Here is a 26,582-nt window from a genome sequence, read left to right as displayed (position 1 = left end):
GTCTCTGGAGAGGACGGATCAGTAACTGATCAGTAACTCCAGAGAAAAAGACCTTGAACATAGAAAGATATTGTGAGAAGTTGGTTGGGGAGTCACCTGAGAAATTCTCATAAGGGACAGAAAAAACAATGGCTAACAGTAGTCCGGATCAGGAAAAGTCGGTTTATACAGCAACTCCAGGCTCATATATACAAATGAAAGAAATGTCAGAACCTTTCACTCCTTTTGAAGCTGCCGTAGCATTTGCAGCTATCACAACACCTACTTCGGATCCTCCTCACAGATCACACATGTTGATGGCAAAACTGTCCACAATACCGTCGATGACTGTCAGCTATGATGTTTATGTCGATGACTTCCACTGCCACGATGTTAATGGCATCTTCAACGTCAAGATTTATCTCGATGACGTCTTCGTCAACAAGACAGTCTACGGCTGTGTTGTCATTGTGACTGATGACAGCTACTCAGTTGTTGACACTGTTGACAAATGTTCTGTCGGTGGTGACCACTCTATCAACCGCACCGTCGACAGCTACATGAGTGATGACTATTGTTCTAACCTTGAGGCCAGCTCCCTCAACGGCCATTACTGAACCCTTAATAAGACAAGAGCAAACTTCATCAAGCAAGGTATCCCCTTTGCCACCCACCTTCTAGTAATAGGAGTGTCAGATGAGGATGACGAAGATGGACCTTTTGGGGCTACAAGAAATGGATGAGAAATTTAACCAGGACGAGGCAACCTACTTGCAAAGGGATTTTTCCTTTAGGGAATGGGATGACTATGTTGCTCCAATATCAGCCCGTCCGACACCTCCAGCAGCCAGTTTGCTACTAGATGATATTGGAGGCTTCTATGCCCTCTTAGAAAGAGCTGCTAAAAGGTTTGATCTGCCAGCATCTGTCCAACAAAAATACTGTTTCCTGTACGATTTCAAAGAAACAACAAGGAAATCCATGAGCTCCATATCCATTGTGAAGTATAGTTGGACGGAAGGCTTTAAAACCCTGCTAAGATGGCAACCTTAATACCTAGACTAAATACAAGGCCCCAGACAACTCTACAGCTTGTTAAATAGCTCATCTGAAGCCAGATTCAGTGGTGCAGGCAGCGCATCCTCGATCAAAAAACCCAACAACGGAATTCCAGAATTTCATAAGTCTTGCCCCAGTGGGCTGTTTGTTCGTGGCTCTCCTTGTTCCAAAAAAGAAAACGTTATGTTTGTCCTCCAGATCTTATTACATGTTCCTGCATGAGAAAAAATTTATCTTTTAAAATCAATATAGTTGACGTATTTACATATTAAAAATTATAGAGAGAGATGTCATTGGAGGACAAACATAACGTTTTCTTTTTTGGAACAAGGAGAGCCACGAACAAACAGCCCACTGGGGCAAGACTTATGAAATTCTGGAATACATTTGATTAGTAACTATTGCTGCTATAGTAGCCCACATGGGCATGATTTATGTTGAAATTGGTTATATAACTTGTTGATTAATTTGATTGTATATCAGTTGAATACAATTGCCCACTTGGGCGATATTGAGTAAATTCCATTTATGTAAAGGATTGAAATTATGAGCCAGTATAGTGCTAAAATATTTTAATTTTCAAAACATATTGTGGCAAAAACGATATTGTTGAACTTTTGACCATTCCAAGATGGAGACTACTTAGTAGTCCGTAATGACTGAGCAAAGTCATCTGTTTATGTTCATGATCTAAAGATGTAAATAGCACTCTGTAAATGATCACATTCACCGTGACCAAGCCTTAGTGGCGAAACGCGTCGGTAGGGAGCTGCTGATTTCGTGTTAATAAATCACTTAAGCATCGTGAGTAGTCTGTGAATTTCTTCGATCAGGAGGAAAGGTTGTTTACATATATATATATATATATATATATATATATATATATATATATATATATATATATATATATATATATATATATATATATATATATATATATATATATATATATATCACGGAATCCACAGCGTCAATGAAGGTAATCCTGTCCCCACTGCAGCAACGCAGACACGGACCAGCAGTAGGTGCACATTTCTTTATTGGTTGTGAACTGCCGCCATAACGTTTCGGCTCCTCCGATCCTTGATCACATGACATCATACATACATCATGCTTTACTTTTTCATTTGTCAATTGCCTTTATTGGTCCGTTTTGTCCTGCCAAATCATAGCGCAATCAGAAAGATCAAGGTATTTAGTGAGCACTAACTGTGTGTGATTATTGGAAATTCCCAATTGGCAGGACAAAACGGATCAATAAAGGCAATTGACAAATGAAAAAGTAAAGCATGATGTATTCACAAAAACTACCCCACCCAGAATGCACTATACTTAACAATAGTGTATACACATATATAAACAGGAAACTGACAAAGGACTTCTTGTTGTAACCACCGTGATCAAGAACAGAGTTCGAAACGCGTAGGAGACTTTGCAACTGAATAAACAACTTTTTGTAGCCAAAAGGAGTGTCATGTTGCGGCGTTTTGCCGTTCCTTTGGGGGCCGCTAGACACATACAGGAGATCGAGATACTCACTTCCGGGTGGAAGTCGAGTCCCGGTCCAGTCTTTTGCTGACCTGTCATCACCGAAGTATAAACACTGCGTTTCCCGCCGGCTCTACGCTTCGGATTCTTTTCCGAATCCCCGGATACGAGACTTGGCATTCAGAGCCCGGACACGTACTCCAGACGTCCTCACCGCGCAGGAGCGCTAGTCCGCTTTCCCTTGCCATCGCCGCACCGGAACACTGCACTGACACTGTTGTCGGTAACCCTCGCTGCACAAGAGCGCTGTACGGGGATTAAGTTGCACCGCGCTGGAGCGTTAGTTTGTTTACTTTTGCCTTTGCCGCGCAGGAGCGCTGTACTGGGTCAAGCCTCACCGTGCTGGAGCTCAAGTTTATTTTTCCTTTGCCTTTGCAGCGCAGGAGCGCTATTCTGGGTTTTTCTTTCTGTTGCCTTCAACCCCACCGCGCAGGAACGCTGCCCTGGGGTTAGGTTCCACAGCGCAGGAGTGCTATTCTTGCTTTCACGTTTGCCATACAGGAACGCCACGTTCATAGAGCGCTGTACTTTGGTTTATGCATTATCGCGCAGGAGCGCTGTCTTTGGTTTCCTCTTCTTCTTGGAGCATCACTGTATTCCTGGGTACAGAAGTCTGCATGAGCACTGGTGAGTTCGTGGGTGAAAACAACCCTTCTGTATGTGTTTAGAGGTCTGCTTTGGAAGTGGGAGGTGTGGTCTTTCCCTGATCAGGTTTTATTTATCTCTCCAGTTGGCACCAAGACCCTACCCAAGCTCCACACACGCCAAGCCTCTTCGTTCCTTTCTGGCTCCCTTCCCAGCTTCCATCTCATCCCTGCTGGGTACTACAGTCCGCACGGGTCAAGTGGGTACAGGGGCGGTGGCTCTTGTCGTCTCTGCGGAATCGCTTCACAAGCAGAGGTGAGTCTTGTGGGGCACCTGACAAGGAGTGCCGCGTTATCATCTTTGCGGGATAAGATATATATATATACATATTGCTATTAAGGCAAATGGAGGCAAAAATGATACTGGAGCTCGATAGTACATTTCCCAATGGTCTCAACAATACAGAAGATCTACATCACTTCTTATAAAACTATAACTACAACAACACTTATTAATTACATTTTATGTCCCTTCCTCAAGTATGAAGATCAGATACGTGCATAATTATAGAAGAGTTCTCTCGACATTAGGCCTCCTATTTCCATCTAGGCTCTGATTTTATTAACTAATTTTTAGGTTAAGAATTTCCACAAGGGTATTTGATTGTTGGCTTTAGCACTTGCACTTTAATGGGTCATTTTGACCAAAAGTAGCACTTTCAACATATAGCACTTTATCTGAGTCTGCGTAGTTTGCACTTTGTTTAGAAAACAACTTTATTTAAAAAGTGGTTTTCATGTTAGACAAAAAAATAAAAAGGGTCAATATGTATGCAATTGCATTTAAGCAGTAAGATGAACTAAGGTTCTTCAATGTTGGCAGCAATTTATATATTTTTTGATGTTTACATTGTTCCTTGAAATATTTGCACATGTTTTTTGAATATGCAATTTATTAATGGATTTTAACCAGGAATACAATTATGTGATATTGTTTGGTTTTTATCTATTCTTTTTTCAAACAACATGTTTTTAACATTTAAGCAGGAACATGTTGGATTAATTACTGGAGAATAACAACAAGGCTTGCATATTTAATATCCACTTGTTTCTTAAATAATACTCAAAAACTTCTGATATCGCTATTTAACTATAATTGGATTACATGCACCACAATGTAATTTGAACTGCATTTACAATGTCAACAATGTTTTATGTTGACCACATGGGATTGTAATGTGCAATACTTTGAAAAACGGACTTACCAGTACGTAGAATGACAAAGTTAGTATTTCTTTTATGTCTATATACCATTTGGGGGGTGGTACACAGCATATATAAAAAAGATGGCGAACTTGGCTCTGTGATTTGTGATCAAGGACAAGTGTTGTCCGAAACACGTCAGATCTGAGGACCCAATAAACAACAATGCCAGATTTTATGTGGTTCGTGTTTCTCTGTTCGCCACACAGCTGTGCAGAGAATCCTTTGTTCTTCTGAATATATATATATATATAAAAGTCAATCCTCATTGAAACTTCAGACAAGAAGCAGGTGTGGACCCTTCATAGGGGTCGATTCCGATTCGGGAAAAACCGCTCCGAATAGCCGTTCGGAGCGTTTTTCCCATACGAATCGTACCCTGCAACGTCCCCCGTACGTACGACGAAGTACGATTCGTACCAGGAGCCGTACTCCGTAGGAGTCGTACAAGGCACCGTACGACTCTAATCTCCGTACGATTCTCCCTCGGAACCCGCTGTACGCGACATCTGTACGGTTCGCGGCTGGTTTTTACGACCCAGCAAGTACGATACGTGTCGGGTACGCACCGTACGACCCTTTTTCTACGGGAGCTGAAAACAGCTGTAAAAGCAGAGTTCGTGCCGAAACAGGTACGGAACGGCCCCCCCGGGTACGGTGCGTACCCCCCATGATCGCAGGGGTACACACCATACCCCTGCGATCATGGGGTGTACGAGCCGTTCCCCCATTGTACGATGGGTGTACGAGCTGTACCCCCATTGTACGATGGGTGTACGAGCCGTACCCCCATTGTACGATGGGTGTACGAGCCGTACCCCCATTGTACGATTGGTGTACGAGCCGTACCCCCATTGTACGATGGCTGTATGAGCCGTACCCCCATTGTATGATGGGTGTACGAGCCGTACCCCCATTGTACGATGGGTGTACGTACACCGATCGTACAATGGGGTACGGCTCATACACCCATCATACAATGGGGGTACGGCTCATACACCCATCGTACATGGGGTACGGCTCGTACACCCATCGTGCAATGGGGGTACGGCTCGTACACCAATCGTACAATGGGGGTACGGCTCGTACACCCATTTTACAATGGGGGTACGGCTCATACACCCATCGTACAATGGGGGTACGGCTCGTACACCCATCGTAAAATGGGGGTACGGCTCGTACACCCTATGATTGCAGGGGTACGGTGCGTACCCCTGCGATCATGGGGGGTACGGACCGTACGGTGTGTATGTGTTTGTGTGCTTTTCCGTACGACTCGCCCTTACCTGACGTGGACCGTATGAATCGCGTCCTCATACCCCGGTCCGGATCGTACTCGTCAGGTCGTACGGCATGTGTACGAGTCGTACGGTATGTGTACGAGTCGTAAGGTTCACGGTTTCAGCCTTGCAATACGTACGGATCGCGACGATTCGGACGGATTCACGGAATACGGATCGTACTTCGCGACTCGGACGGACGGGTACAATTCGTACGGAGAGGGCTCCGGATACAAATCGTTCGGGCGTTTTTATCCCCGAATCGGAATCGACCCCTTTGTGTGACTTTTTCTTACTTTATTTTTTCTTCTTTGTCCTAGTGCATGTCCCTGACGCGTTTCGACCGTGCTCAAGCGTCTTTGATCACATAAACACACTGCGTTCCACAATCTCCCTTTAACCTGTTTGATCACGTGATGAACACACAAAAGCTAACTATAGGCATCGTTAACAGACCACATGTTATTCAGTTTCTTAGCACTCCTTGAGAAAACAGACTTTCCCCTACTGTGCTGTCTTTCCGTACAAATACAATATTACATTTGTTTCCTCACCAAGCTTCAAACTAGAAGGATCTAATATTAAATAACTCATAAATAAATATAACTAACATTATACACAATAAATAACATTAACATTATTATGTGTTTGCTTTATCTAATCACGATACTTATAGTCATGATACAAATAAATTAAGAGCTATTTAAAATCACCAAATCTTATCTGATACCAAAAGGTCTGAATGTCATTGTCCAATATGAACCACTCAAAGTGCCTAAAAGTGCCCAATATTTAAAGTGCTACAGCGACACAAGACTTTATATATTTAATTACATCATTTTTACAGTGTCTTGTATCTTCCTACAAAGTGGAATGCCTATATATTCTAAAGTGACTCGTGCTTTAAACATAAAAATGTCAACTAGCAGCCTTCCCAAATTCGATTTTCATTTTCAATAAATCACTGCATTAATGCATTTACACTCCCTTACAATATAGATTCTGACTGATTCAAGAACTGGCATGTGGAATAGGCATAGTCGGCATGTGTTGGTGGAATCAAATAAATTATGCAAATCTTCACTGGTATCCAAACCATTAGGTATGTTTATCTAGTGCAAATATGAACTTGGATTCTAGCTGCCTAAGCAACATCTCCTTATTACCACCTTTCCTCAATGCCAGCACTTCTCCCTATTACCACCTCTCCTGAATGCCAGCACTGCCCCTAGGACAAAGTATTTCAAACTGTTTAAATTGTTGTCATGTACCAATTTGAAGTGACATGCCACCCGGTAGGTAGCGTCTGAGTTTACTATTGCCCTAAGGTGTTGTAAAATTCTGGTGTGCACTTGTAATTTCGAGCTGCCAGCATAGCATAGGCCACATGTGCACTCTAGGACATATTCTGCGTAGTCTGTCCTACAGTTGTATTGCCCCTTAATGTTAATAGGCTTCTCTCTGAAGGGCGACTTGTAACTGGTGGTGTTGATCCCAAACTTACAAGCCCGACGAAACGCATCTTATGGGCTTAAATGCATCTTAACGCCTCCAGCGGTATGGTTACACACAGGTGTTTCATGCCGTGTGCCGGATTTGTGCGAGGGTCACGGGGTGGCAATTCTGATTCACCGCCGAGTCCTATACACACACATTAAGACGTGGGTCGACACCCAGGGGCGCTATTTGTTTCTGCGGGGCACGATCAGGGAGGAACCAGTGGTGTTGGGATGTGCCTATGCCCCCACTCTGCTCTCTGGGTATTGGTTGAGCGGCTCATGGCTGTATGGGCGGATATGCCGGACGGCCTGTCCGTGATAGGGGGAGACTGGAATTATGTCTTAGACATGGCCTTGGATCGCTGGAGACCCGGGGAGGGCGCGGTGGCTAGTCATGTCACAAAACTTTCCTCATTGGTATCTGGGCTTCACTGGGTGGACCCCTGGCACCGGATGCATGCACAGGCCCAGGGCTATACCTATCTTTCTGCGGTTCACAATTCCTTCTCCCGCCTTGATTATCTGTTTGCTCCTTGGGCGGTTGCGGCCCGGGTGGTTGAGGCGGATATTCTTCCAAGGGGTCTTTCCGATCACTCGCCGATTACTCTTACGCTGCAGATGGGTTGGGCAAGGTGGCACTTCCGCTGGCGTCTCTCGACATGGAACATGCAGAAGACAGAATATAGGGAGTGCCTTGAGAGTGTACTGGATCAATATTTGACGCTTAATGTGGAGTCGGTCTCGGAGGCTGACCTATATGGGAAGCAATGAAGCCTACCCTGCGGTAAGTGGACATTTCGTTTTGCGCAGCAGTTCGGAAGACTCGGTGGGTGGTCCTGTTTCAAGCTGAGATGAATATTGGGGAACTCGAGCATCGTAGTCGAGGCGGGGAGGGATACCATATAAGGCATCAGTTGCTACTGGCGCAACAGAACTTTGCAGCCCTCCTCATGGATGAGGCCCGTCTTGCCTGGTGGGCAACCCGCAGCCGAGTCTATCAATGGGGAGAAAATTCTAGTAAGATGCTTCACAGACTTTGCCAGGGGTTGTTTCACTCTCAGCCTCTCCCTGGGATAGAGGGCCTGGATGGAAGGCCTCTTACGGACTCCCTAGATATCCCCGAAAGCTTCTCTGCATATTTCACGGAGTTGTATGCTCCCAAAGAATGTCTCCATGAAGGCGAGGTAGGCTGGTTCCTGGATGACCTCCCGCCTCTGGCTTTGTCTGACGAGGTGAGCGTGGAGCTGGATCTCCCGCTCGCAGAGGAGGAATTGGGTGCAGCCCTGGGAGACCTCAATTCTGGTAAGGCGCCGGGGCCCAATGGGTTCCCCTGCGAGTTCTTAAAAAATATATTTTTGCAGCTCGGACCTCATTACCTTAGGGTACTGGAGGAGTCTCGTGAGCGGGGTTGCCTTCCACGGGATTGGATATATGCAGAAGTGGTGGTATTCCATAAACGGGCAGACCCCCAGACCGGCATGCTTCATTCTAAATGTAGAAGCTAAAATATTGGCCAATGCATTGGCTAACCGCTTGCAGGTCCACATCACCACTCTTGTTCACCCCGATCAATCTGGGTTCATGCCCCAGAGGGCGACTCGACACAATATACGTCGCGCACAAGTGGCTATTGCGGCCATTCGGGGGTGTTGCGACCGGGCGCGCTTTTACTGGCAGATATGGACCGGGCATTTGATTCCCTTAGCTGGCTGTACCTCTTCGCTCTATTACGTACTTTGAAACTTGGCCCGTGCTTCATGTTCTACCTGACCCTGCTCTACACTGATCCTACTGCGTCGGTACGGGTCGCAGGCTCTATTTCCTTCACTTTCTCCCTTGTGCGCGGCACCCGGCAGGGTTGCCCGTTGTCTCCATATTTGTTTGCATTGGCGGTCGAACCGTTGGCTGCCTGGGTACGTATGGATGGGCAAGTGAAAGGCTTCGAGTGGACTCATGGATTGTCAGACCGCTTTGCATTATATGCCGACAATTTGTTATTTTTCCTTACAAATGTGGATCGGACTGGTCCGCGACTGCTTCGCATTATGCAGATCTTTGGGGAATCATCTGGCCTTTAACTGAAACCGACTAAATCCACGCTATGGCTTTTAGGGAACAGGTCGGGCGTGGGCGCTTGGGCTGAGTCGGTCTGGGTGGTTACCGATGGACTGAAGTACCTTGGAGTATTGCTATCTGACTCTTCCGTGGTGGCTTGGGAGAGAAACCTGGCTCCGGTCTAGGAACGGGTTTGGGAGGATTTGAAGGTATATATTTAAGATGGTTGCGCTTCCTCGCTTACTGTACCAATTGCAGAATCATCCCTACCCGATTCCCGCTCGATGGTTTAGGCAGGTGAGAGTCGCTCTACGTACATGTTTCCTCTCTACGAATTGCGGGGGCTTGGCAACCTCAGATATTTTGTCCTACTACATGGCCTCACATTTACTTATCTTAAATGAGTGGTGGTATGTGGGTCGGGATGACCCAGCCTACGCTATTGAGCGGCGTCTCATGGGAGATCTCTCTTTTCACACAATTCTATATTCTGCACCAGTACGTAGGGCTCTGCTGTCGGCGACCCAGGTGGTCTTCCAGGTTTGGCGACAAGCCTTGCAGCGGATGGGGTGGTGGAATACACTGACCCGGGAGACCCCCCTGTGGAACAATTGTCGCTTGCCACAACTAGCTGCACTATCAGGTTTCGGGGCTGGGACAATATTGGCATCTCTACCCTCAGGGATGTCATGAGGGGGCTAATCCTGAAGTCGTTCCAATACCTAAAAAACGAATTTCAGATGCCTAAATCCCAATTTTATAAATACCTCCAATTTCGCCACGCCCTCTCCCCTAGTCTGGTGGGCCTAGAGTCACTGGCGGGATTCAGTCCGGTAGAAACCAAAGTATTTATGGGGGCTCTTCAGGACCACAAAATATCTAAGATTTATCAGTCCCTAGTACTACACAGCTCCTCCACATTGCAAAAACTTAGAGAGGCCTGGGGGAGATGTTGGTTCGCTAGATGAGGAGGACTGGATGGAGGCTCTGGCCTTCCCTCAGGGTTGGCCATAGTGGTACCCCTACGTCTTATCCAATTCAAATATCTCCACCCGGTCTACTTTACAAGAGTCCAATTTTGGAGGGCGGGAATGGTGGCTTCTCCGGTATGCCTTAGATGTGAACGAGAGGAAGGGACCCTGATACACATAGTCTGACATTGCCCTTCCTTGGCACAGTTCTGGAGAGTGATGATGTCCTGCCTTTCAGAGGTGCTGGGCTGGGATCTGCCCCGGTCACCGAAGTTAGTGTTGCTACATGTTATGGAGTGGATTGGGGGCAACATTTATAAATGCCATCTTATGTTGTTGGGATTCACGTTGGCAAAGAGAGATATAGCCAAGGCATGGAAGGTGCCAGTGCCACCCTTGGTGTCAGTATGGAAGAGGGGCCTGGACTTTTGTATGGGCTTAGAGCTCCCTATCTTCACGGCAAGAGGGTGCCCGCGGAAACATTTTAAAATTTGGAAGCGGTGAGCTGATTATCGGGGGCTGTTGCTGGAGCCAGTTGCTGTGGGGGGACCATTTCATCCAGATTGATGTTGCCCCGTTGGGGCCAATGGTATTCGATTGCATATATAAGCGTGTGGGCGCATGTGGTGTGGGGCAATGCCTTGTTCCAGCTGGGACTAGGAGGTTGTCAGTGCGACTGGGGGGGGGGGATTTGGGGAGGGTTCTAAAAGTTATTTTTCATCTGTATTGCTTTTCTAAATCCTGGCTTCTTTCTTGAAAAGTCAAAGCTATGATGCTGTATACTGGTTGTGCAGAGGCCTCTGGGTTACAGAGCCCTGCTCTATATGTGTCATTTGCTGAATAAAACCTGTTTTCAAAACAAACAAAAAAAGCAAGTAAATGATACAGAAAAGAAAGCCAACGTATCATGAGCATTTGGCTAATCAAAGCCCACTCGAAGTATTGGTAGTGTACACAACAGGTTTTTTGACAACAGGGGACACCTAAAAACGAAATGTTGTTTGTGAACTACCTACAGCACTTGCAATTGAACTTTTTTATACACCACCTGCCCTACTGTTAGATTATGAAGGTTTTTTCAACAGGGGGACATGCTAAGTAGACATTGCAATTCCATTCTAATTGTATCCAAAATGTTTCAAGTACATTCATTATTGTGTGGGTATCAAGTCTCTATGCCGGTAGAATGTATTCAGTCAGCCATAGTAAACAGGTTCACACTGGTGCAGGCTATCATCATTTTTCTTTTAGTCTTTCTTTTTTTCCAACTTTCTTTTTCCGTTTGACACAACACTTGTTACATCTCTGTTCTGATTCACATTTTTCAATATAAACTTTTTTACAGATATCAGTTAATATCTGTTCAACAAAAGACATGCCACAAAGCATTGAATCCACCGGTTACTACGTTTATATTACACCACCAAGGCATGGGAAAGGGACCTTTGGGATAGTAGGTGAATGGGCATTATCATTGATGGTAAAAATGTGATTCTTCAGGATTCTAAACTGATATCATGAATTTATGTTTGCAAAAGTGTGCCTTAATCCCCTTGCATAGACACATTTTCATCACTGACTTTTGCCATTGTTTGCATGTCTCCCATGTTCAACCTCTATGATAAAATTGACCTGTAATCTTGTTCATTCAACTCTGATCTATCTATTTTAACATAAGTTTTTAACAGGGAACAAGTGGCTTCAAACTTGTTCATTCTTTAGTTGAGTATGGCTGACAACTTTTCTATAACATACATTTTAAATGCTGTTGTCCATCACAACCAGGCTGCGGACATCCAGGCTGCTAACAATATAGGTATGTTATTAATTTGCATGTCACTCGAGTTAGTGGATATATGCTTTCCTCCTCTGCATCTCCTATGAGGATTATTACTAAATCTGATGGTAGTCTAATGTTAGTTGCAGTCTTAAATACTTTTATTATTTTCTTCCAGTATTTTACAATGTGTGTGCATGTCCACCACATATGTATGTAGGATCTTTACTCCTCGTAATCTCTCCAACACATAAGATACAAGTGTGTGATGACCTTGTATATGTTTGCTTTAAGTCTAAAACAGATTGAGTAGTTGCTCTGGCCCAGACCATAGCATATTGTTCCTCGGATACTTCAAATTCAATCCTTTTCTCCATGCTTAGCAGCATGCATGTTTTAGGTGTGAAATATCTCTGTGATTGTTGAATATAACCATTAAATTCCTCTCTTTCTCCTTGGTTGACCGAAGGTGTTTTTTAATAGCATCTTATTTCTACTCACTTTCATTTTCACAATTTTGCCTTGGTCAACTAGTGTATTAACGTGAAATTCGACAGTATGACCTATTCCGAATATCCCTTTATATGTTTAGCTAATGAATAATTTGCCCCTTCATATATTTTGCCCAGTTTCAGTGGTTGCCTGTGCTAAATGCTGGGTCTGTTATACCTGTCCAAAAGTCAGGGTTTGCATAATGGTTAGAGGAGACGGAAGGTGTTGGTAGTCTTTTTTTTTTGGAGGTCATCCCATTATTCTAATAATGTTCTAATTGTCAGACGTATAACCCAATGAGTATACCTGTGTGTGCTCGGCATCCATTCCACTTCAGTGCATGCAAAGGTATATTTATCATGTCCTGTTCGACAGATAGCTTAAAGTTCAGTGTAGGATGATATTGTCCAGTCTATAGCAGGTCAGATCTGTGCCACTATAATATATGATGCTATATAGGTGAGCCCAATGCCTCCTTCAAGGTTTTTTTTGTATAATGTATGATCATATCCCTAGGAGTGCCGCCACACCATACAAATCTCGTATGTCTTATTTACTGTATGGTTGAGTTCTGAGATTTCAAAGGTAATGTTTGGGCTACATATAGTAATCAAAGGAAGAAAGTTCATTTTAATGGTAGCCACACTTCCCAGCCAAGAGATTTAAAATTTCCCTCACCTATACAGGACTTTGTAGTGTGGTACACTGAGAGTGGAGGTATTAGCTTCACATAGGTTGTTTATTGATGAGGTATAATGTATTCCAAAATATTTTAGTATCCTCTGCCTCGCTCAAAAACATGCCAGGCCAGTATTCTCCTAACTGTATTGAGCGGGCCAGCCACGTGGAGAACATGGGACATGGTATGATTACTCTTAAATCTCCAAACCCTCGCTAATGCATGTATTTCCTCATGGACAGCAGGGAATTGCTTTGAATATATTAAGAAGCATAGCATGTCATTTGCAATTAAATCACTTTATAATGCTTGCTCTGATATTTATTACCTATTCTATAATATCGGGGCTTAGTTGTACCTTTGCTATCAGTCGTTCCAGGGCCAGAGATAAAACAAGCTGAGACTGGGGGCAAACCGTTCTGGTGCCCTTAGTCAGCCTTATTTGATTGTGAACGTGACTGAAGGAGTTTGGAAGTTCACTTCTATCCAAGTTCTTATGACTGGTCCCAATTCAATCTTAAAAAAAGTTTTAGACAGGAAAGACCATTAAATTCTATCAAATGCTTTCTCTGCATCTACTGAGAGAATGATCTTTTGTGTATTGGACTTTTTAGCTAATTTAATCAAATCAACAGCCAATGGTGAGCTTTCATTAGTCTGTCTGTTAAGTACGAAACCTGATTGGAAATGATAAGTAACCTTTGGCCATATTTCATTCAGGTGAGTAGGCAATATACATGTGAATATTTTCACATCAACATTCAAAAGAGCTATAGGTTATCTAGTTTTAACAATAACATAATGGTTGATTCAGTCATTGATTTGGTGACAGATCTGGAAATTGAGAAATAGTTATACACTTTTGATAGTGTTTGTAGTAACAGTTCCAGATACTTAGAAAACACCTGGGCCAGGAGCTTTGTTCTCTTTCAATCCTCTAATGGCAGATCTAATGTCCTCGATTGATCTGGGCTCCTCCAGTGTTACTAAATCATTATCTTCCACATTTGGAGGTGCATAGATCCCTAGGTATTGTCTTTAGACCTCGTTTTCTATGTTTTGAGGTGTATAAACCCTTGTATAGTAATATTCAAATTCTTTAAGGATATCAGTTTGAATCACTCTTAGTGCCAATCTTTGATTCTAGGTGAATGTAATTTCTGGTACTTTGTTTCTTGAGTTTGTAAGCGAAAGGTTCATCTAATTTGTCTCCTCGTTTATATGTTTTTGGTTTATATATAACGGTTTTCTTGCTCCCTTTTTCATGTATAGGCTTAGTGGGTCACCATTAGTTCTGACGAACCTTTTGTACATTTTCTGTGAATAGTCTCTTTGATATCATTGTATGTCTAAATGTGTTGTTTATGATTCAAGTTCTCCCTTCCTCTCTTGAGCTAGTTTTACCAAAACAGTTGTATTATTTATTACAATCCCTCTTAGTACTGCTTTTGAGGCACCCCAAATTATATCACATGTAATCTCATTATTATTCTCCTCAAAATATTGTTTACTGACCGATTCTTTCAAAGCGGGATTTCTGGGTAGTGCTGCATTGATATGCTATTGGGTGGGATGCGATGGTAGTGGGCAGACATCTAAATGTAAAAGCACTGGTGCATGATCAGACAACACTCTTGTCCCTATATCAAATGCAGCTATACATGGGGTCAGTTGGTTTCTTATTAAATATTAATCAATCCGTGCATGCATTTTGTGAATGTTTGAGTAAATTGTGTCGTCCCTATCACCTATTTGTTGCTCTCTGTCCTCTGGACCCAGTCTTGTATTCTTTGTGATAATGGTCTGGGATATCATGGGGTGGAAGTTCTATCTCCAGACCTGTCCCGCTTTGAGTTCAATATTACATTGTAGTTCCCTCCTGGGGTAAAATATTCTTGCAAAGATTAGTTATTGCCGTGAATAGTGCTGAGAACAATTCTTCCCTTTTTTCGGTTGGGCCATAAATCAACAATAAAGTTAATCAAATAGGGCCCAGTTTGCTTTTCATCCCTATCCAGTGACCATTTCTATCTTTTCTTTGCTCTTTAATTTTAAAGAGAAAGCCTCTCCTGAATAGTATTGCCACTCCTTTAGTTTTATCGATACTATTTGCAACGTATTGTAAGGAGTACCTGTGTGAGTACAAACTACAAGAATCAGATGTTCTAAGATGAGTCTCCTGCTTTCAGCTTATCACAGTTTTATGCCTTAGAGGTCTTCAGCTGATTGATGTGCATGGCAAGACAATCACAAGCACAGTGATATAGTATCTGATAGAGACTTCTAGCCGCAGATTCCTTACTTTAAAATATACCCCAGGCTTCAGACTGGATCCAGAAATTTTTGAATAGTACCACTGCACACTGATAGGTGGTGTAGATCTGATCCGTGTCGTTGGACTCATCAGCACCGGAAGAGACATGTGTTGCCTATACAGAGCGCTGACAGCAGTTATTTTCTTTCAGCGCCAGTCTACTAGGTCTGGAAGAGCTACCCCAAGTCACTTTTTGACTGAATTTTTGGGATGTTTGTTGAGGCAATTTGAGAGAATAATTTCTCATGGGATGCTAAGGATGTCTCCAAAAGAAACCAACTGATTTTAAAACCCTTTGGAGCCTGTCACATGCAGAAGCCTGCGACAGACCCACCATTGGTTTGTATGTGGTGCTTAGAGCGGGACCATGACTTCAAGACCTGTGAGGACTGCTGCACCATGAATCCTTACCTGAAGCTCCTCACAGCCTGACGTCGGCAGCTGTGTAACACTACGAATTCCGGTCACACACAAGGTCCAGGGACAGCTCACAGAGCTGCATGCAATGATCGTTGTTGCAGTCAAAATCGTTTGGTAACTCCCACAAGCGCAAGAATATGAAGCACTTTTTTTAACCTCTATGCCCCAGTGCAAGTCACCAGACTCAGCGCAGGAAGGGCGGCACTGTTTGAGGCCTCGCCCCTTCATGGACCCTGGGCCTGGGTATGCTCCCAGCCTCCCAGAGCGATCCATGCCCAACTCGAGGAGTTTTGTGAGGCCATGCAAGGCAAGGGTCCTTAGTGGAGTGGCGGAAGTTATTGCTCCTATGGTGGCGGCCTTGGTTAACGATTCATTGCAATCAGGTGTGATGCCCCACCAATGGAAACAGGCTAAGCTCCTCCCCTTGATTAAGAAACCCTTGGCTGACCCGCTTCTCCCCTCCAATTACCGTCCTATTTCCGTCCTCCCAGCTCTGGCTAAGGTCTGCGAGAAGGCCGTTTTCAGACAGCTGGAGAAGTTCGTGGAGTCTTCGGGGATGTTACATCCCGCCCAATCTGGCTTCCGAACTTCGTTTAGCACGGAGACTGCACTTGTGGAAGTTACCGAGGCCATAAAGGTATGTCTGGATGGGGGCGGCAGGGCAGCTCTAATTTTATTGGACCTCTCTGGCGCGTTCGACACGGTACCCCACATCCAGCTACTCTCCAGGTTGTCTGATATTGGCATCTCGGGCACGGCTTTATGCTGGGTTAAGTCATTTCTTACGGACCGCTTCCAGCAAGTATGGATGCCTCCTCACCACTCTTCAAACGTTTTAGTGGAAACAGGTGTCCCGCAGGGGTCGACTTTGAGCCCTCTGCTTTTTAATGTTTACATGACCCCCTTATTTATCTGGCAAAATAATGGCCTATGCCGATGACACCCAACTTCTCTTCACCTGGGAAGGCAGCGACTTTGGTACGGTCGGAGCCCAACAGTGCCTGTCCGCTGTCTTTGCCTGGCTGGCCCAGGCCAGCCCTAAGTGCAACGAGGATAAGTCCGAGATTCTCTTGTACGGACAATTCCCGGTGGACTTTAAGGATTCACTCTGGCCTAAAGATACACCTTGTCCTAAGGGAGATTGCGGGATAGCAAAAAACCTGGGGATCTGGTTTGGTGCGGATCTATGCTTTCGCAATCAAATCATGAGGTTGGCGGGAACATGCTTTGGCACCCCGGCGACCCTCAGGAAGTTTTTCCCCTTCTTCCCCAAGTTGCTAAGGAGGCAGTAGCCAGGGCACTTATTCTCTCACGCCTGGACTATTCAAATTCCCTATACATTGGCGCCCCTGACTTTCTGATACGCAAACTGCAGGTAGTTCAGAACGCGGCAGTGAGACTCCTCTTTGATATACCTAGGAGGTTAAGTGTTCGTAAACAGCTGCATGAGCTTCACTGGCTCCCCGTGGCCCAAAGAGTGCGTTTTAAGGCTCTGGTACTGACTCACAAAGCCTTACATGGCCCCTGTCCATCCTACCTGAGGGCCAGATTCACATTCTACCAGCCAACTCGTGAGCTTCGTTCAGCTACGCTCCGACGTCTAGTGGTCCCCAGATTCAAGAGGGTGCGCCTCGGGGGTCATTCCCTGGCGGTTAGAGCGGCCACCATGTGGAATGATTTACCTGACCTACTCAGATACACTACGAACTTGAATAGTTTCAAAAAATTACTCAAAACGCATCTTTTCCAACAAGCGGCCTAGCTACCTTGTCTGTCTTACACGCATGTTGTTCCCCTACGCGCCAGGACAGTCTTGACTAACAGTGCGCGATACAAATCTAAATATAACATAACATAACATAACATGCACCGCACATTTGAGTGACTTGACTCCTCTGGAGCTCTATCCAGCCTCAAAGGTTAGTAGGATGATCTCTACTGGTTTGCCACCGTTGGGTTTGCCACAGTGCCAGTTGGGCTGCTTGGATCCGGTGTTGGATCTTGGAGCGACTCCAACCATGAGACTGCAACCTTCCTTGGAGCCCATTCCAAAGCTGCCATTCCTGGCACCATAGCGGTGCTGACAAAGAGCCAGATAGATGTCGCCCGACGTTCACTCCGGTGGTGGCCGGTACCATGGCCTCTGAGTCAGAGACAGTGCCTTTTACTTACAATAGGCCTGGAGACTGAGATGAATGGGAGAGGTTTGAAAGCCCTTATTCAATCAGCCACCCACTAGATGAACCAAAGGACAACTGGTATGAGGAACTGGCAGAGGCCAATGGGTTAGACACCTCACCAGGCACTTGCTTCGTCTCTCCTCCTACTGTGGCTATGGATGAAGGTACCTCTTTTGCCATGGTGGTGCGCAGGGCAGCTCAGGTTCTGAACCTTCAGCTGCCTTCGATGGCAGTCAAGATGAACATCTTGACGGAGGTGCTTCAGCCGGGAGTTGCCCCCTCCGAACCTCTACTCACATTTAATGAAGCCCTTATGGACGTCCTGCTTGGGGCCTGCTCCAAGTGCTGCACAGGTGCTTCTGTGCACAGGACAATTGCCTGCTGTCATTGCCCTGATTCTGTGGAATCTATCTTTGTGATCCAGCACCCCACCCTGGACAGCCCGGTGGTCCTAGCCTCCACCTCCAGGACCAACCCCTGCGTGTTCCCTACCACTCCACCGGATAGGGAATCCATAAGGCTGGATACCATTGGCAAAGGAATATTCTCTTCCACCACCCTAACACTGAGGTCAATGAACACTGCATACCTTTTGGGCCAGTACACACACACTTTTTGGGACTCAGTTGAACACTTACTGCCTATGGTCTTGGTGGAGGCCCGAACCACACTCACCAAAGCCATTTCAGATGGGTGAGATGCAGCAAACTACACCTTCAGATGTGGACACCACCAACTCACTGGGCAGAGCAACTGCATTGTTAGTGGCCCTTTGACGTCACGCCTGGTTAAGATCCACTGGCTTTTCAGGGGATGTTTAATCTTCCCTCATGGACATGTACTTTGATGGCTCTCACCTTTTTGGTGAAAAGACAGACTCAGTGCTGGAGTGCTTTAAAGAAACAGGAGCTACGTAACAGGTCTTTGGGCCTCTCCATGGCCCCCACTAACTCCAGTCTGCCTTTTGCCCCTTTCGTGGCTACGGTATGGACTACCGACTGCACCCTTTTCCACCGAGCCACCAAGGCCAACAGGCTTTCTCGCCTTTTCATGACTGTGACTCGGTTCCCACAAACCATGTGGGTACACCAGCCAGAGGCCGGCTCAGACAATGTCCCGCCCTCTGTTCAGTCCTGCAGGACTTTTTGGTCCAATGGGTTTCACAGACCCAACTTAAGGGAGGTAATGCTTAGGTATCTGTAGTAAGGTATGGAATTGTGAGCTAGAAGTCTCTGTGAGATGTACATGTTAGTTGCTTTTGGTAGTGCCTTATCTGACAAAGATTTTAATTTAGCCGCAGATTCTTTACTGACCCTCCCCGTCCCCCTCTCTGTGAACTGATTTCAGTTTAGGGTCACCTTCTGAGGGCCTTAACAGTGCGCACCAGTGTGTCAGCATCCTTCGTGGCTCTGCACTTCTGGAGTGGAAAGTCACAAGAAGAAACTGATGTCAGCGCACTGTGGTAGTGCCTATTGGAGTGTTATCTACCGCTTTGCCTGCATCATGTCGTTTTTTATGCTCAATTATGTGTGTGCTATGTAATTTTTAAATATTTGCATGAGAAATTCCCAAAAATATCAATTTACTATGAAATACACTGGAATGTATCTATAAAATGCACACTTATCCGTCTAAAAAATAACAAAAAAATATATATACTTGAATAATAAAATTGAAAAAACGCACTTATGTTGTTGGTGACAGTCTGTATGTAGTGCGTTAATAGATGTATTTATCCATTTGGTTTCATTCTCTAGTTATAGACCTTTTCAAACTAGATATGTTTCCCTATGTATAACTAGTGCATTTCGTATATAGCGGTCCCCTACTTTCTAAACAAAAAAGTGCCTATTGGAGGCACTGCATACATCACTTCCTGTGCAGACTCCGTGGACAAGGAGCCTAACAACGTCACCTGCAGCACAAAGGGGTACTTCTCGAAAATTTCTGGATCCAGTCTGGTGCCTGGGGAATATTCTAAGGAAAGGAATCTGCAGCCAGCTAGAGTTTCTACCTGCTCAGGCATTACCAAAGGTATGTAACCTTTTCTTAAAGCTCACCATACGGATATAAGAGGCGTCAAAACAAGTTCTGTTTATTGTCTATCCTTTGTGTCATTTTTTTTTTACTCCATGTTTTCCTTTTTGGTGACCTTTGTAGATTTAGATGTGAGCACGTAAGGAGCACTCTTCCGCTGCTTAAAAGTTACCTTCGTCATGGATTTTTGCAAGATTGCATCTTCTATGTTGAGTCTTCATATTGGCTATCTTTGCCACAATAGGGTTGAATGGGGATCTGGGTTGATGAGCTCATCCCATTTACGACTTGCAGGTTGCGCTAGCCCATTACCCCTCCTTTCATCGTTCAACAATATACATTCGGAGCCTAAAATAGCAACTGTATTTCAGACTGCAGTTCTCCTATGTTCTTATTTGACCTTGTGGTAAATGTCCTCTCCACTGTTCTTCATTAGATAGACTGTCCTATGACATCTGAGCTGTTAACAGCTGGCTCCTGGTGGGGTCTACTCTTGTTCTTGCTATCTTAGAAGGAACTTACAATAAAGAATCTTACGTACACAGTGGACTGTGCATCTTTCCTTTACTACAGACCTCTGGTGGAAATTGTGGCATACTGGCATCAGCTAAAGTTACCGTCTGTGGTGTGTGAGTTTCATGAGGATTAGTCGTTGCCTAAGTCGTCAGAAAGACTCCCTGAGTGAACTCCATTTTAACTGCACTGTTGTGCTAGGTATAAGCCCCGCAAACAGCCTACAGAGCCATGTGCGCTTTAGCCTTTTTGTATGCTGCCTTTTAGGCATAGTTTTGCCTCAAAATACCGGCTGTAGTGACCGGCTGGTCACTTTCTAGTGCCGTGATACTCAAAGTACGGCCCGGGGGCCACCTGCGGCCCTCCTGACCTTCACATGCATCCCCCGAGTTAACAGCAGCACTGGGCTGCTGTTTACTTCAGAGAGCACTAACATAGAGAAAGATGTTTAACAAATGAGGAAGATTTGAATTACAAGAAGTAAAGGAAAAGAATCTAATAAAGTATCCTGCAACATTTAACCACCCACAAAGCCCCACTCCCACCTGCTAGCATCAATGCAGCCCTGGGGCTCACCACAGACCATACTTTGTGGCCCCTCTGAAAATGTTTGTGAATATCTATATTCTAGTGTTTCTAAGTATCTGCCAATAAAAGGGGCCGGGTGCACGTGGCCTGCGCCAGTTCTAATTAGAATGCCACTGTGGCTTTGTGATCATTCTAACTGCATGGGGGGGGGGGGGGCTTGGGATTATGCTGATCGGAAATGGTCGTTGTTGAGTTGCAAGTACTGGGTTGGGAAGCAATTTTCTAGCCAGCGGCTTGTGCTGTGCTGAACTACGACATGCTATAAAAATTATTAGCTCTAAATCAGCTCCTAAATGTGTTATGAATCCGAGGCCTTATCCACATGGGTACCTCTGACTGGCTATTGCAAAAAAACTCTGGGGCGTATTAGCAAGCAGCAGCGATAATTATCGCTGACCGCTGCTAGCGTGAGGAAATCTATCGCCCGCTATCGCGGGCGATAATCTCCATGGTAGCGTTGTATTAACAACGCTTAACGCCATGGAGATAAAAAGCCCAGCGATATTCCATTGAAAATGGCGATAACCTTGCTGATAGGGCAGAACAAGCTTAGCCATGTATTCCACCTCCCATTGGATTACATGGCTAAGAACAGGTCACAAGCAGGCGTTAGGAAAGTAGCGTTAACTGTGGTTAGCGCTACTTTTCCCAACGCTCTGCTTATTAGCGAGCAGCTTGTTAATAGGAGAAATGTCGCTTAGCGACATTTCTCCTATTATTTTGCCCTGGAACGCCCACTTTGCATCTCATTAGAGATGCAAAGCTGGTCGTTATTGACAAGGGCGCAAAATCAGCAAAACACGTGATAGCGTGTCTTTGCTGATAGGGCGAAGAAATTATCGCCGCTTTTCGGCCGAAAACGGCCGCAAAAACGGCGATAATTTAAGTTTTAGGAGATAAACACAGTTTAAGTCGTTTCCACCTATTTCCTAAGAAAATAAATAAACCACATTGATGAATATTTTGGAAAGACAATTCAGTGTGTCGTGTTGCGTTCGTTCTAGTGCCTTTTAAAGTGTCCATGAGGCAATGTAAATTTAAAACAGAGGTGATATTTCTATTTCTTTCGAATTTTGAATGGTAATATTTTTTGGGTAAAATGTTTTTATCTATTTAATGTTGCTTTTCAATGGGATTTAATCCAGTTGTCCTGAAAGGATTAATAAAGACGTGTTTAAAAAGCATTTGGCATTCATCCAAGAGCTTGAGGATGTTTTTGTGTATAGCCATTTTTCCAGTAAGTGCTGATGGTTTGGTTGTGGGACGGAATGTTCATTCGAGCTTGTGTGTCTTAAAGCTATTTCTGGCATCTGTATGTACTGCAAATTTCGTTGCGTAATCGTTCACTTGGTGCCTTACCACTGTTGAGAATCACACAACTTTTAATGTAATGTAAAACTTAACACAAAGTTCGTGATGGTTAGTGTTTTTCTTACACTTGATATAAGTAGTTTTGTTTATTTAGGTGTGTTGTCAGTCAAGGGCTGTTATCGTGAGATGACCTTCCAGCACTTTATTTTACACAGACATCAACGTATGGGAAAACAAACCCTAGTAGACAATTGGGTCATTGATCCCAACTGGAAGAGGTGAAACCGTCAACACACATTCTTCTATCCAATCCAATCGAATCAGTAGAACAGGAAAAATACGATTGTAAAGATTTAAGTAAAAACAGTGCTTAGAAGCACAAAGCACTAAGGGCCAGATGTAGGTCGGTCGGTAACGGCCGAAAATCGGTATTTTCGGCCGTTACCGACCGGTATGTAAGAATTGGTATGTAGGGGCATATTTTTACAGAATGGGTAAATTTACCGAATCGGTAAATTTACCGATTCTGTAAAATACCGAATCGGTATTTTTACCGATTCGGTAATTCCCAGATGTAGGTGGGACTCTTCTGAGTCCCAAAGGCCCTACAAATTCGGTATTTTAACACACAATCCAATTGGGTGTTAAAATACCGAATTCAGGTGTGCATGCACATGCATGTGTGCATGCACACCTAGCCATGTGACAGACAGACATGCCCTTAGGGCATGTCTGTGTGCCACATGGCGCACATGCCTATTTTTGGGGTGCCAGAGGGTGTCAAAGTGACACCCCCTGCACCCTTGCCAAATTCGGTATTTACCGATTCTGTAATTACAGAATCGGTATTGCCCATTGATTCCTATGGGCTTCAAGGCCCATAGGAATCAATGGGCAATACCGATTCGGTATTTACAGATTTGGTAAATACCGAATCTTAAAGATTCGGTATTTATAGAATCTTTAATACCTACATCTCCCCCCTTCATATTTACCGACTCTTAAATACCGAATCGGTAAAATTCGGTATTTAAGAGTCGGTAAATATGAATTACCTACATCTGGCCCTAACTGTGTTATCTGGTCATGCTAGACTGGGGCAAAGTCACAAGATTAGGCCGACCACGATGGCGTGCAGGACTGTAGTATGCTATTACGGTAATTGTTGTGTTTCTTTAATGTGTGTTCCATGTTCTTTGCAACCGCCTGAATGGTTCTAGGAACTTCAGCTCTGCCAGGGCAGTTTGCTGTGTTCTTGGAAGCATCTGAATGTGTCCATGGTCGTGGGCCCAACGATGGAAGAATAAAGTTTCCTTGCCTAAAACAACCTTGCCTTACTGGAATTTCATTGTCTCCCTTACCACAAGGACGGACACAGGGATCAAGTTAGGCCCGTTTAACAAAGTACCTTAAATCTTGATTTGTGGAGCGTTGTGAGATCCCGCATCCAGGATACGTCAGGCAGTGGCGGTTCCGAGGAAGCTGTGAGGCTGAAATGTGGAGTCCTGCATTGTCATCAAGGATGTTGTCGTCGAGGGCTTGACGTGTGAACTTTGGCGTCGAAGATGTGCCGCACAGCAGCTGATCTGAAGAAACCTTCAGACCCACTTCCTAAGGTCCAGGACTGGGGTGGCACCGCTTGAGGGAGCAAGACTTACAGGAGACAGAGTCCAGGTGCTAGGTTCAAGGTGGTTGTGATCCAGCGCTCTCACCAAAATATTGCACAAATGACACTATCTACTACCACAAAACTTACACTACAACACTAGGCCCATAACAACAATAGAGCGCTTGAATCATGAGGCGATAAGATCTAAATATAGTTGTTTAAACCATCTGCAATAATCAAGACCAGCTTGTCATTTTAGAAAGTTTATTTTAACACATCTAGAAAAACTTAGATTTTGGTATTTTATTAAACAAGCATTAGAAAATGTCATAAAGAAAGATTTATTCAGTATTAATAAAAAGAGCATAAATCAAGAATTATTATTCATTAGCAGGAATAAGTAAAATTAAGCATTTCCAAAATCCTAACTATATCTCTGTCTCTACCCTCATCACCTAGTAATAAAGTAATTAATAAAAACTCCTGTCCTCACGTGTAAAGTCCATCAGCATAACATCGTCCTCCAGAATTCTCGAGCGTAAGCCAACTATGTGTTCTCTGAACCTATTCTTATACCCTAATTTTAGCTGAGCTAACTATTTTTCACATTCCAGCAGACGAATTCTAGTTCTCCATTGGCTGAGCCACCTCGTACCACAGTAAACTGTGACACCTCCTTCTTACATGCCCGGGCAAATTCACTAGTCCATTGTTCATTTAGAAGTCTTGGCAGTTCTTCCTTAGTCTGCTACATTTTGTAGCGACAGCTTCCTTTTAACCTTGAGCTAGTCAGCTCTGAACTCCCGTGGCACGTTAGCAAACGTTAGCAAATTTCTCCAAAAAGTCATCTTTTTAGCAGTTCAATCCAAAACCTTTCAAAATAAAAGCTCAGAGGCCTTTTCCAACCTTCTTGGAATTATTTTCACTTGAGCCATTTTCATCATTAGGCCTCTTTCAGAAAGCGTCAATTTTCTGCGCCACTGTCCCTGCGCCACTTTTAAAAGGGTACTATTTTTCTGCAGCCATCTCTAAGCTTCATTTGTAAAACTATTATATAAACAAACACAAAGAATAATTAATGAAAGAAATACAGTTTGTTCTGTTGCCTCCCATCATTGCTAATAATTAACCCATTAGTCTAAATTACCTAGCAGTAAAGCACAAATAAAGCAGCATTTTATATCTACCAGTCTTCATTTAATCCATAAAGCCTTATGTGCACCTAGAATAGTAGAAATGACATCACATAGACAAGGGAAGCAAAATAAGCACATGCCATTATTTTAAAAACAGCTGCTATTAGTTATGACATGACAATAGACAAGATTAATTTATTATTTTCCACATACAAAAGAATGCAACATAATGCACATTTATGAGCACACATGTTAGTCCCCCCATGTGTAAAGTTTAATCTAAGTTGTATTATCACGACATATCACAAATTATTAATATTATTATTCATGTTATGGAAAATGTGACTTCGCGAGTTTAAACAAAATTTTGTTTTCTATCTCGCTCCATCAACTCCCTCATCTGGTGATTAACAAATCACCACACCAGCACCCAAAATTTTGGTAATTTTAACTAAGATGAACATGATTCAATTTCACCTGTGTTAGTATTTCTAAAGACTTATCTCATCAGTTTATCTACAATTCTCACATTGAGTTTTAAGAAACCCCTCTAGTTCTATTTCTTTCTCTTGTGTAACATACAACTGAGCTTCAATAAATGTGTTGCAAAAACTATAACTAATAAAATGTCAGTATCTTGCTTGTCATATTAACCTTAAACTTCTCTTTGTTAATTTCTAAAAGAACAATAACAACCTAAATTAACCAAAGCAGAATTATATTTGCATTAAGCTTGCAAAGAAAAATAAAACAAAAATTTTAAAAATTTTACCTAAATTTTCTAAAAATTTCTAACACCCCTCTTTTTCAAATTTTTTTTTTTTTTTACTCTTTAAACCTTCTAACAGTTTTTCTTCGACCTAATGTCACAAATTAATTTTTCAGCTAACAGTATTTCTTCGACCTTGTGTCATCTAACACATTTTCTTCAGCCTTATGCCAAAAACAGAAAACCTAAAATTTAACAGGTATGTACTTCAATCATTGTCACTTTTGTTTTCAATCTCTTTTTGACTGTGACTATTTACCTCCATTACAGGTATCACTTCTATTTTCTTTCCTGCCTCACTTTTCTTTACAATTTCTTTTTGACTTGATATCTCATCAATCTGTTCCTTTGATCTGTATCTCAATTTGAATTTTAGGCCTTCAATTTCTTCTGGCCAGTTATCACTTTTTCTTAGTAATTTCTTCTTTTGCTTGGTCACATTACATTCTGTTCTCCAAGCTCTTTTTCTGAATTTTCTTATTTGAGAATCTTCGTCATTCTCATCAGTTTCAGTGTCAG

Source organism: Lissotriton helveticus, chromosome 10 (genome assembly GCF_964261635.1).
Source record: "Lissotriton helveticus chromosome 10, aLisHel1.1, whole genome shotgun sequence".
Lineage (NCBI taxonomy): Eukaryota > Metazoa > Chordata > Amphibia > Caudata > Salamandridae > Lissotriton > Lissotriton helveticus.
The sequence above is the reverse complement of the archived record's forward strand: the minus strand, read 5'-3'. Positions refer to the sequence as shown.